Genomic DNA, 12,713 nt, shown 5'->3' on the forward strand with positions numbered 1-12,713 from the left:
GCATTCTTTAACCCAAAAGTTATCACCCGGAACTGGTAGTGCCCCTCTGGGGTTGAAAATGCAGATCTTTCCTTGGTCCCGTCAGTAAGGCAATCTGCCAGTACCCCAACATTAAGTCAAACGTACTAAGGTACTTGGCAGCTCCCAACTGATCTGTGAACTCATCAGCTCTGGGGATGTAGTGTGCGTCTGTCCTGGTGACGGAATTGAGCACTCCGTAGTCCACACAGCACCGGAGTTCTGGCGTGGCACCGGGCGCAGCAGCATTTGGGACAAAGACCACTGGGCTGGCCCAAGGGCTGTTTGAGGGCTCAATCACCCCTAATGCCAACATCTTGGAGACATACTCCTTGATGCTAGCTTTGACCATGTCAGTCAACCTGTACATTTTGTGTTTAACAGGAGGACTGTCACCAGTGTCCAAATCATGGACAAACCACTGAGTGACACCTGGGGTTAGGGAGAACAGAGCGGCAAACTGCCCCAACAGCTGGCGGTAGTCCCTCTGCTGTTCAGGGGTCAGGGCAGAGAAGAGGTTTACACCGTCCACTGACCCATCATGTTCCTTACCAGACAGGAGCTCAGGGAGAGGCTGAGTCTCCTCTTCCATTTCATCATCTGTCGCTAGGAGCATTCCAACTTCAGACCTCTCCAAGGGCCTTATGTAGGTAAATTACATTTACCGATTCTTAAATACCAAATTTTACCAATTCGGTATTTATGAATCGGTAAATGTAATGTAGGTTAAAAAAAACCGATTCGGTAAGTGTCGGTATTTTAGAATCGGTATTTACCGATTCGGTAATGGTAACCTGTATCTCATTGATTCCTATGGGCCAGGAGGCCCATAGGAATCAATGGGAAGCCAGTTACCATTACCGAATCGGTAACTACCGAATCGGTAATGGGGGGAGCTCAATCAAGGGTGGCAGGGTGTCACATTGACACCCTGTTGCACCCCTGATTCCTGCATGTGTGCACATGTGGCACACATACATGCCCTGAGGGCATGTGTGTCTGCCACATTGCACACATCTAAGGGCCAAATAATGCATTAACAGAGACATTCGTCATTTACCACCAACTTTCAGTTGGTGGTAAATAACGAATCCCCATACCCACCACACACTCCCCTTAAATCTCATTTCTGTATTCGGTATTTACCGAATCGGTAAAATTACCGATTCGGTAATTTTACCGATTCGGTAAATTACCGAATACAGAAATGATCCCCCTACATCTCAAAAGCCTAAATACCGGTCGGTAACGGTATATTTACCGAAAATCGGCCGTTACCGACCGGTATTGGGCTACCTACATATGGCCCCAAGTGAGGCTTGAGGCGGTGCACATGCAGGACCCACAAAGGATTCCTTGAAGACTGCAAGTCCAGCAGATAGGTGACTTCACTCGTGTGCTCCATCACCTCAAAGGGCCCAGTCCACTTGTCCTGGAGAGCACAGGGCTCCACTGGGGCCATAACCCACACTTTTAGTCTAGGGTGAAACTCAATCAAAGTGGCATTCTGATCAAACCAGCATTTCATCTCCTCCTTGCTGGCTGTCAGATTCACCTGAGCGAGTTGCCTGAAGCACTTAGTCTGGTTCCTGAATACCTGCATGTAGCTAAATACATACTGGGGAGGTTTCCTGGGAGCTTTCTCCCAGTCTTCTTTGACCAGACTCAGAGGTCCTCTTACAGGGTGCCCATACAGGAATTCAAAGGGACTGAATCTTAAGGACTTCTGTGGTACCTCTCTGTATGTAAACAGCAGGCATGGTAAGAGGATGTCCCACTTATGCCTCATGGGTTCTGAAAGACCCATCAGGCCTTTTAGGGTCTCTCAACCAGCCCATTACCTTTTGGGTGGTAAAGAATGGTGAACTTATAGGTAACACCATACTCCTGCTACAAAGACTTCATATACTTGGATATGAAGTTTGTACCCTGGTCGGCTAAAACCTCTCTGAGGAACCCCACACAGGAAAAGGTCCCCATCAATGCCCGGCCCACCTTGGGGACAATTGTGGTCAAGAGAGGAGTAGCCTCAGGGTATCGGGTGGCATGGTCCACCAAAACCAGGATGAACCTGTTGCCCGTGGCTGTCTTGGGGTCCAGTGGCCCCACTATGTCAATACCCACCCTCTCAAAGAGGGTGCTGACTATAGGAAAAGTTTGTAAAGGGGCCTTGCACTTAATCCCACTCTTACCACTTGCCTGGCAAGTCAGGCAAGACCTCTAATGCATGTCTGAGGTCTTGCGCATTTGAGGCCAGTAGAAGTGGGTGACAACGCTTTCAAAGGTCTTGTCCTGTCCCAAATGCCCTGCCAAAGGCACATTATGAACCAGACCCAGTAGGAAGGCTCTGAAGGGCTGGGGTACCACCAGCACATGGGCTCACTCAGGCAGAGCAACTTTAGGCTCACTATACAAGAGATAATTCTCCCAGTAAATCCAATGTGACCCGGACTGATCACTTCCTGCCTGGTTTGCAGCCTGCTGCCACAAACCGACAAGAGAAGGGCATTCTTGCTGCTCCTTGCAGAATTCCTCCCTGGAGGGGCCCCTTCCTGCTCCCAGTGGGTCAGGACTGGCAGCTCCCCAGTTCGGCCACTTGCACCCCTGTAGGCTCCATGGCATCTCTCACAATGTCTGCTTCCTCCTGGACTGTGGAAACTACAGGGACTGGTTTCCCGCGCCCCCTGCCTCTTCTCTTTCTGGCAGGCACCTGGACCACTTTCTCAGGCTCCAGGTCCTCTTGATTGCCCTTAACGTATGCCATTGGCCGACTAGTCACACACGCCTACTCAGGTAGACCCAACATCTCCAGATAAGATCTGTGTTCCCCCTTCTCCCAAGGGGAATTCTCCAGGTTGTTACAGAGCAGACAGTCAACAGGCATTGCTGGTCTCACAACTATTTTCAAGGTATCTGAGACCCCCCACTCAAAGGAAACCTGTGGCACTTTGCAGAGGCACTCTGAGTTGTCAGCTTCAACTACTAAGTGAAGTATGTTGGGGACCACCTGCTCTTCAGACACTAGCCAACTGACAGCTGTCACAATGGCTCCAGTGTCTCTCAGACCCTGCACCGTATGGCCATTAATGGTCACACACTGCCCGTATCTCTTAGTGTTTGCGGGCAGGTGGTCAACTAGTCAACCCATGGGGCGGCACACCAGTGGGTGCAGTGGTGGCTTTGGGACACTTAGGCTCAAAAATGAAGTGACCCACCTGATCACAAGCATAACACTTGTGGGGACCCTTCCCTGCAGAGATCCATGGCTTCTTACCACCGGGGGACTGGGAACCTTTCCCTTGGGAATTATTTTGGGGCCCTTTTTGGAACTCCTTTTGTTTACCCTAGTCCTCCCATTCTTCTGCTGGTGACCCTGCTCACCTTTGGGTGAGTGTCATACATACCCCTTGTGGACCGTGGAGCTGACCCAGCGGTACGACCTCCAGAGCAAGCTTCCTGGGGTCAGTCAGTTTACTGTCAATCAAGTGCTGGTGTAGCTCTGGAAAACTATTAGAAGACAAGTGCTCCCAAGCCATCAAATCATAGAGCTCCTGAAAATCAGTCACCTGGCTACCCTTCACCCAACCATCCAGTGGTCTGTAAAAGAAAGCAACATACTCACACCAGGTTTGTGACTCAAGTTTCTTACAGGAGATGAACTTCTGCCAATGCAGTTCTGGGGTCAAGCCATATGTTCTGATTATGGCCTCCTTCATAGGAGCATGCATCATTGTATCCTCCTCTGGTAAGGCTAGCAACGAATCCCTCCCTTCTGCCATGAAGAGGCTCCACAAACCCACTTTCCAGACTCTTTCAGGGACTCTGTGGGACCTAATTGCTACCTCATACCTCTTGAACCACTGACCAATGTCAGTACTTCTCCCAAAATCTTTGATCACTTCCATAGGAATGTCCACCCTCCCTTCCACATGCACTGGAGACAAGCTGCCACCATTGGAACTGGACTCCACACTCTTGGCTTTTATGTCCAGCTCCTTCAGATTTCTCTCATGCTCTAAGAGCATCCTCCTTTCCTCCATGGCACGTTTCTGCCTCTTTAACTCCAATTTCTTATCCTCCATGTCACTCTCTTTCCCCAACCAGAGCTTCTTTAGCTCCATCTCATGTACTGTGCTTCCCTCTCTGTCATCCAGCTCCTCTGGAGGCAGAGACAGCCACTTTGAAGACACACTGCTGCCCTCCCTGGATAGCACCCTTCCTCCAGGCAGAACCAATATACCCATCCTGCCGCCTATCTAAATTCTCTGCCTTCACCATTGGCTCCTCAGCATGCCCACTGGCCTTCCGTGATTCCAACCAGGCCCTCAAAACCTTTTGGTAGTCATCCTTTCTGGTGAGGCCTCTCACTGAGATTTTGAATTTCTTGCAATTGGATTTAAATTGTGGCACAGTGTAGGGTTCCACCTTATACAAATATCAAATGCTTGTATACTACCTCCTCTTTTTTTTCTCTTTTCTTATGTTTTTATACTGTATACTGTAAAGCGCTCTGATACCCTCATAACTACAGAACAATACACCCAGTTACTTAGCGCTAAAGCTAGAAATGTCGGGAGGATGCAGAAAACTACGAAGTGTGAGTACTTTACTTCTGAAACCACAATCCTTCCATAAGAAGAGAACTGGCTGCAGAGCATTCTCAAGGATTGATCCAAAGATTTGGAACTCCTTACCTCCAGTGGTACGTGGAATCTCTTCCTTCACAGCATTCAAGAAAGAAGCAAAAATACTACTAATGAACAAATTCACGTCCAAAGACTCATTTTTATGCTGACATCGAGTCACCTATTCGATCCTCATGTCACTGCCTACCTTCGGTGGAATGAAGGAGAATATTGTATGTATGTTTATTACCACATCCACTTGATGCTCATTATCTATAGTCAGTGTAAAGCTCTGTTGGCCACGGGTCTCCTATATTATCCATAGCCCTCATACCTATGGAGGATTGAAGGAGAATATCAAATGCATGTTTATTATCACAACCACCTAATGCTCAATAACTGTATGTAGGGCAATCAATGTCCCACTGGAGACGGGTCATCTATGTTATTCGTATACTATACACCCCTTCTGTACGTAAAGAAAAATATCAAATGCTTGTATACTACCTCATCTTTTTTTTCCTTCTCTTTTCTTATGTTTTTATACTGAATACTGTAAAGCGCTCTGATACCCTCGTGGGTCACGTTCGCGCTATATAAAACTTTATAAATAAATAAATAAATCCTCTTCAAACTCAATATCCACAGATTCAATTGATGCTGGTTTAGTCATGGTGAAAAGTGGCAGTTCACAAGTTGCAAAAAAGTCCAAAAAGAAAAAATTCACCAGGTGGTATGTGGTTGCATAATGGTCTGCACTATACTGGTAGAGTACACTAATCACTGTATGTTAGGCAAAAATGCAAGTCCTAATCTTCACCACTGACCACCAATGTTAGAAATGGGGGGTCTCTCATTGGCAATGGTTTGCACCTTTGTCCAAGTAGGTACCCTTGTTTCTATTCAGGGTGAGTGAGTTACACCCTTAGACAACCCCTGCTCACCCCCTTTGTAGCTTGGCACAAGTAGACAGGCTTATCTCAGAGACAGTGCGTAAAGCATTTGTGCACACATAGATTAATACAGTAAAACACTACAAATGGACACCACACCAGTTGTGAAAAATAAGTAATCTTTATCTAAACCAAACAAGACCAAAACGACAAAAATACAACATACAGTTACCAAGATATGATTTCTGAAAGGTAAAAACTGTTCTGTCCATAGCAAACTATAGATGCAGCACTTCTTTCAACACAAAGTACCTTGAAATACGTGAAAATCATAAACAAAAATAGCCTCAGGGAAGGTGATGCATCAGTTTCTTACACACAGGGAAGGTGATGCGTCGGTTCCTTGCTCCAGGGGAGGTGATGCATTGGTTTCTTACTGCCAAGCAGGGTAGGTGATGCGTCAGTTCCTTACTGGACAGGAGGTGGGGCATCAGTTTTTTACTGCGGCTCTGGAAGTGCTGTAGAGTTGGCACCCCAGTGAGATGCATGGGGATTCGGGGATGCACTGGTTCTCAATGCGGCGGCAGCAGTGACGCTGCGTTGATCTCTCCAGCCGCGGTCCCACGATGTTTCATTTCTTGCTGTCGCACAGCAGGGCCGGCATTGGACTCAGTGTGGTGATCTTGGATTTCGGAGATCAGTGCACGAGAATCGGTGTGCAGCAATTTCTCCATCCAAGGGCAGGCACTGCATCGGTTTCTTCAGCAGCATGATAGCGATGCGTGGGAATTCTTCACGCACGACGGTGTTGCGTCAGAAACGGGTGCAGATGCATCACGCTTCATTCAGGTGGAAGGAAATCTCCTCCCCCCACTGTAAATGCAGCCCAGGTCTATTCAGCCCAGCCCTGACTCATCCAGGAAAGGCAGGACACACTTCAACCCCCTCAGTGGCTGTCTGAAGAGAATGCACCACACAGCCCTTGTGACTCAAAAGCCAGACAGTAAATCCACAAGCCAGCAGAGGCACACAGGATCGCTAAGCAAGAAAAATCCACTTTCTAAAAGGTGGTATTTTCAAAAACACAATATAAAAATCATCTTTACTAAAAGATGCATTTTTGTATTCTGAGTTCAGTCAAACCAAACTCCAACTTTCTATTGTGTCCCAATGGGAAGTTATATTTATAAGATGCTATAAATAAACTCCCATTCTATCCTATGGGACAGATAGCCTTTCAATAGTGAAAATGAATTACCCTGCATTTCACTATCAGGACATTCTGCACACACCAATGCATGTCCTACCTTTCACATACACTGCACCCTACCCACAGGGGCACCTTGAGCCTACCTTAGGGATGACTCACATGTAATAAAACAGAAGGTTCGGGCCTGGCAAGAGGGTGCACTTGCCAGGTCTACATTGCAGTAAAAACTGAGCGCAGACACTACGATGGCAAGCCTGAGAACCCTTTGGAAGGCTGCTTGTGTCAGTAGCACAAGCAGTGCTTCAGGCCCACTAGCAGCATTTGACTTACAGGCCCTGTGCACGTACAGTGCACAGTACGAGAGTAGTAAGTCAAACAAGCTAGTCATGGAAACACCAATCCATATGCACAATTTACATAGGGAGCCCTTGAACTTTGTCACTGATCAGCAGTGGCAAAGTGCCCAAAGCATTTAGACCAGCAAAAGTGATAGCCAGCACACATCTAAAATATAGGAGGCAGAGACAAAAAGACAGGGGAAAACCACACTAAGAATGCCTCGTCTAACAAGGGATTGTGGTCCTATGGATTCAAGAGTAAAGAATTGTTAAACAATAACATGTTCACTTCTTTTTTAAAGTATAGATGAGTAAGATGAGTGTCATCAGCATACATGTGGTAGTGGGCATTGGAGGATTTTAGAATTTTAGTTAGAGGTTCCATGAATAGTTTGAAGAGAGTGGGTGATAGCGAAGGCCCCTGTGGGATACCCAGTGTGACGAGTGCAGGATTGGACAGGGACTGATTAACCTTGATCCTTTGAGCTCTGTTGTGGAGAAACGAGGCAAACCATTTGAGTATGGGCCCTGATAGCCCCATCCTCTGTACCAGTAAGTCTAGGAGGCTGTTATGTTTGACCATATCAAAAGAAGACGAGAGGTCTAGAGCTGACCTGTATGCATGAAGCACAGACTGAAGAATTGATTTTAGTCCAAGCTTTTCAAGCTCAGCACATTGAACAGTCTTCTTGAGGGTACTCCTAAATCTCTCGACCACACCATTTGCTTGTCGCCAGCAAGGTGTGCTTTTCTGATGTTTGACATTTAATTGAGTGAGAAAGTCTTTACATTCTCAACTATTGAAAGACAGGCCAGTGTCGGTTTCAAAATTGAAAGAACACCCCATACTGCAAAAATACTTTCTAGTCTCTCAATGCCTCTTTCATGAGTAATTGACAACAGATCTTCCACCAGGGTAAATAGGAATATTCATCAACAATTACTAGTAGATGATGTCCATTGACAAGGCATCCAAAGAAATCAATGGCCAGCTCAATAACTTGTTGTCTCAGACTTTCTGTTATGACAATTCCTGACTCTCGTAAGATGATACCTTTTGGGGTTACTGAAAGTTCTTCTTGCACATTTTTGAATTTCTGCTATTCATGGTCATCATGAAGAGGTTGAGTATGTGTCCACCACAATTGGTGTGTAATAATGTCTTTAAGTATTAGCAAATCCCTGTCAGTATTCGTGGAGGCAATGATTTGTTCTGCTGATATGGCAGCAGGGGAACTGGACTTCACAATGAAGTTCACATTAGCATCAGCCTCCTTTAGAAGTAGTGCCTTGACACTGTATTGGCACACGTGAGAAATAGTCAGCAGGGTTTTGATCTTTTTCTGGACGAAGCACAATCGTGTAATCATACTCATACAATCATGACCCCCACCTCTCAATGCGAAGGGGCATCTTGGCTTTAGGATTGCCACAAGTGGTAAGCAATACTTCATGGCCAGTGACAACTGTGGAATGCTTTCCATACAGGAACACAGGAAAATTCTCACACGCCCACACTACAGCTAGACTTTCTTTTTCAGGTTGTGAATATGCACTTTCTGTCATTGAAAAACTTTGGCTAGCATAAGCCACAATGTGTCTTGGGCCATTGGGATGTCCAGTGTGCTGGGCAATGATAGCACCCAACCCCACAGGGCTTGCATCAACAACAGCCTCCATCTGCAATTTTGGATCAAAGTAGGCCATTTCAGTTGCATTCTTAATTGCATGCTTGATTTTCTTAAAGCTGTGTTCACATTCACTTGACCATTGAAACAGGACATTTCATTTTGTTAAGTTTTCCAAAGAGGCACTTACAGTGGCAAAGTTACGTTTGTACCTTGAGCAGTAACTGGCCATACCAAGGAAGGATGTCAGCATAGTTACACCTTGAGGGGGTAGAAGTGAATGACAAGGCCTGTATTTTATTTGACTCTGGAGTCATTACCCAACAGAAAAGATATGACCAAAGAACTTTAGCTTACTTTGATGAAACTCACACTTTGCTGCATTTTAAGTGAGACCTGCATCGGCAAGTATACAACAGACTTGTGTTAGCGCTTTAGCATGTTCCTTTCATGTGAGTCCAAAAACTAGTATGTACTAACTGTAATTTAAAGCATTTGTGACTGGCTGTATTATGCAATGAATGACATCCTGAAAAAGTTCAGCAGTGGGTTACACTCCAAAACGTAGCCTTTCATATCGAAACAAACCAACATGAGTCAAAAAGGTTCCTGCAGTTCTCTTCCAGTCCGAGCTGTTGTTGCGCTTTGTTCAAATCAAGGCGGGAAAAGACTTTGGCTCCATTCAGCCACATAAATGTGTCAACAATGTGCGGACCTGGATGTCATTCACATTCGATCGTCTTCTTTGCTTGGCACATATCAACGCATATGCACATGGCTCTACCACTCTGCTTTTTTGGCACTGCCACTACGGGTGATACCCGTGGCTATGGACCAGTGGATCGCTCACTTATGTTGTGCTTTATTTAATAGGATATCAAGTTCTTTCTAAACTGCCTCTTGTAAATGGAATGCAATTTGACGATGTTGTTAAGCAACAGGATGGATATCATCATTTATGTGAAGTTTCACTTACATGGTTTTAAGTATTCCTAGTCTGTGAAACAAAGATGGAAACTGATTCCCTGTCTCATGATAGGCATTGACAATGTAGTTTACAGAAATCAGCCCTATATCAGCAGCAGTGCTGAAACTTAGCAAATGCGCTCAATGAAGTGTCTGGCAAGACATGAATTAGTGCTTGTACTTTCGTATTGTTATGCTTCGCAGTTGCTATGAATGAACCTTGGATTTGCAGTGGCATTGAAGCAGGCCACATGTACACTTTGTTTTTTGACAGAATTAAATGGTGCACTGAAGACAGTTTATTGCACTTTTCTATTGGCATAATGTTTATTGATGTGCCGCTGTCTATGATTAAATATATGGAGCACCTCTTCACTTTCAGTGTGATCTTGGAACAGTGTGCAAATGAATTTTGCACTATCACTTGTTGGCCTAGCTTCAATTGGCACTATTCCTTGCAAGAAGCTAATCTACATGAGCACATCGTCCAGCAGTGAACATTGACACCACACACCCATCTTCTTTACTGTCACTTGACAATTACGGTGATGAACTCTTAGAGGAAGAATTTGATGAAAATCAACATCATTCAGTTTCTACTTTCCTCAACTGATATTGCCGTATGGCCTTGTGGGTGTGTGCAGAACGTCGCACATGGAACATTTTGGCATCAATTTTGTTTTGTCGACATGATGCACTTGATCTTGCTTTCATTTTGTTTTTTCGATGTGACACACTTGATCTTTCCCTCACTTTGCAAACTGTTACAAAATGGATCTCTTTCCCGCAGCCTTTACATATCTCTCCAATGGCGGCACATCCACCCTCATGTGGAAAGGGAATTCCACATCATAAACACAACTTCTTTTTCCATTGCAACATTAGTTTAAAGCCTTCAGCCTTGTGTTTTGACATACTTTTCACACTCAGTGCTGATTCACTTTGTGCCAATCCGGTCTCCATGTTAGCTGCTTTTCTGCCAGCTCTTTCTTTCACTCTGGGAGCCATGAATACTCGCTCCAAGCTGAGTGTCTCTTTCAGCATTCGTCGCCTGAAGGAATCAGAAAGGCACCCATCTATCCTCTTCATCATTGAACTAATTTTTACTTGCAATGCTTTATGAGCAAATCAAGTCTTTCTACAAACTCAATCATTTCAACCAGCTCTATGCTTTTCCTGCTGAAGATGTGCCTTTCATAGTCGACATGCGACATTGGATTGAACTTGGTGCTTAACGTCTTTTTGATTAGATGGTCCGTCACTTCATCATCTTGTGGCATTTTCTTTCTCACTTCTTCTACTCCATCACCTGTCATATTCTTGAGATATTTAATGATCTTTTTGTCATTTGCTTCTTCGAGCGCATCAATGAAATCATTAAAAGTTTCAATCCAGGCAGCCCATGTCGCCATTATATCGTTTTTTGGGAGTATCGAAGGGAAGCTGTGGTTTTAGGAATGCAGCAGTATCATAACCTGTGTAACTTTCTTCTACCAAGAGTGGAGATTGTTCTGGCAGTGTCTACTGCCCACTTGTACATCTTTGTCATGCACTAGACACGAGTTGACATTTGGGTCATCGCAATCACTCTCTTGTTGTAACATGCTCTCTTCTTCTTTAGCAGTGAGCACCAGCTTTGTTTCTTTCACCCTTCTCACCTCTTTGCATTGTAGTGGGTTTTGACTGCCTTTAGCGTTTCTTTGCGTTCACCTGCTTCTGCTCACAGTGAACTCCTGCACCTGGCTGTCACCAATCGTTGCACTTTCCGTTCCTGGTTGTCACTGCCTTTAGTGTTGACGTACTGTATGAATGACTGCTCTGTGTCACATTGTGGTGTAGCACCTCTTGCCTCGACTTTAACAGTAAATTTCTAGCCAACGACAAACAAACTTTCTGTAAGGCCATCACTTTCTTCACAGGCCTGGCACTGGCTGGAGTGGGTGCTTTAACTCCACATACGCCAACTGTTGATTTCCACTTTGACTGAAGCACACGTGGCGCTCACGAGTAGTTTGCTGAAGCACAGCAAACTCTGCGGGAGAGAACTCTCGGTTCTCCAAGTCACGGGGTTTAAGTAATCCCTTATCTTGTCACCAGTTGTAGTGTCCTCCCCAGCCTGGGTACATGCAGATGATTATGCCACACATGGAGCTTGGCAGTACACGCCTTTGGTCCTCAGTTTGTAACCATTGACTGAACATTCTACATCATGCATTCCATCACTCACACCCATGCACTTTCGTCACTGTTCAACTGAGCCTGTCAGGAACCAAGAGGGTCCCATCATCTCTAACTCACAAGATACTACAAAGTCAATCTTTGAAAAGATGATGTTGTAGCCCCAAAAATATGCATTATCTGAGGCAGGTATCGTTTATTCGAATCCGAAGCCTTAACTCAGTGCTGTATCTAGTGGGGAGCCAGATGGGGCTGCTGCCCCAGCTCTGTTTGTCCTTCCCAGCGCCTTGTGCCGCTCACCACAGCTTCTGAATGTGCTAGGAGGTAACACAGAAAAAACACAATCACACACTGCACCTTTCCACATACATTAATTTGTCCAAGCATCTTCCATTGCAAAGCAGAATTGTTGGCTTCAAATGTTTGAAACTGACTTTGTATGCATGCGGGTATGATATGTCTACCTCTAAATATAAATATACAATTATATATGCGCACATACACACAAGGTCAGATTTCAACATTATAATCAAATATATATTAATTTGTAAGAAAATCGAGGCAAGGCTTTACATCATTTTGTGATGAGCAAGTGCACACACAAAACGTTTGTTAGTTACTCCCAAATATTTCTTTTTTATCATACAATGCTTCCAGTTTTACAGAAAAACATTTTTACTAGACAAATTCTGCTCTTTTCATACTTATCTATGGCGAAATATGAATTCGCCGTTTTTAAGAGGACTAGAACGGAGATGGAAATTGTCATTGTGTATTGAAATCAGCTGCTGCAGAATGTAAATGTCCAATTCATTGCTTTTGTACTGTTTTTTTTAAATAATTCTTTTTATTAACAT

Source organism: Triturus cristatus, chromosome 5_1 (assembly GCF_964204655.1).
Source record: "Triturus cristatus chromosome 5_1, aTriCri1.1, whole genome shotgun sequence".
In the NCBI taxonomy this organism is placed as follows: domain Eukaryota; kingdom Metazoa; phylum Chordata; class Amphibia; order Caudata; family Salamandridae; genus Triturus; species Triturus cristatus.